This window comes from Dendropsophus ebraccatus, chromosome 4 (genome assembly GCF_027789765.1).
Source record: "Dendropsophus ebraccatus isolate aDenEbr1 chromosome 4, aDenEbr1.pat, whole genome shotgun sequence".
Classification (NCBI taxonomy): domain Eukaryota; kingdom Metazoa; phylum Chordata; class Amphibia; order Anura; family Hylidae; genus Dendropsophus; species Dendropsophus ebraccatus.
The window spans coordinates 25,611,695-25,612,053 of NC_091457.1; positions in this window are offsets into that span (position 1 = coordinate 25,611,695).

Here is a 359-nt window from a genome sequence, read left to right on the forward strand (position 1 = left end):
GAGAGGAGGAGGGGTCTGCATGGTCTGCATAGCGGGGTCTACAGCCCTGTACTCTGACCCAGGAAGTCTCCCTCCCCTTCCAAATCATGGCAGATCCACTTCAGGCTAGGGCTTTTATCAGGGACAGGACTGTGGAGGTAATTTTTTCATAGCTGTAACTCCTCTCTCCGGACAGAGAGCGCTGCATGTATGTGCCCACATCTGCCCTGCTCATTCCTTCATGCTCCCTGCAGTCTCTGTCAGCCCTCTTCCCATCCTCTCCATTACTGTACAGTAACTTATAATATCACATATTCTGCTGTTTCTGAATGTTTGTTTCATTTGTTTTACATGTTATTCAGATTAATCAATCATTATTT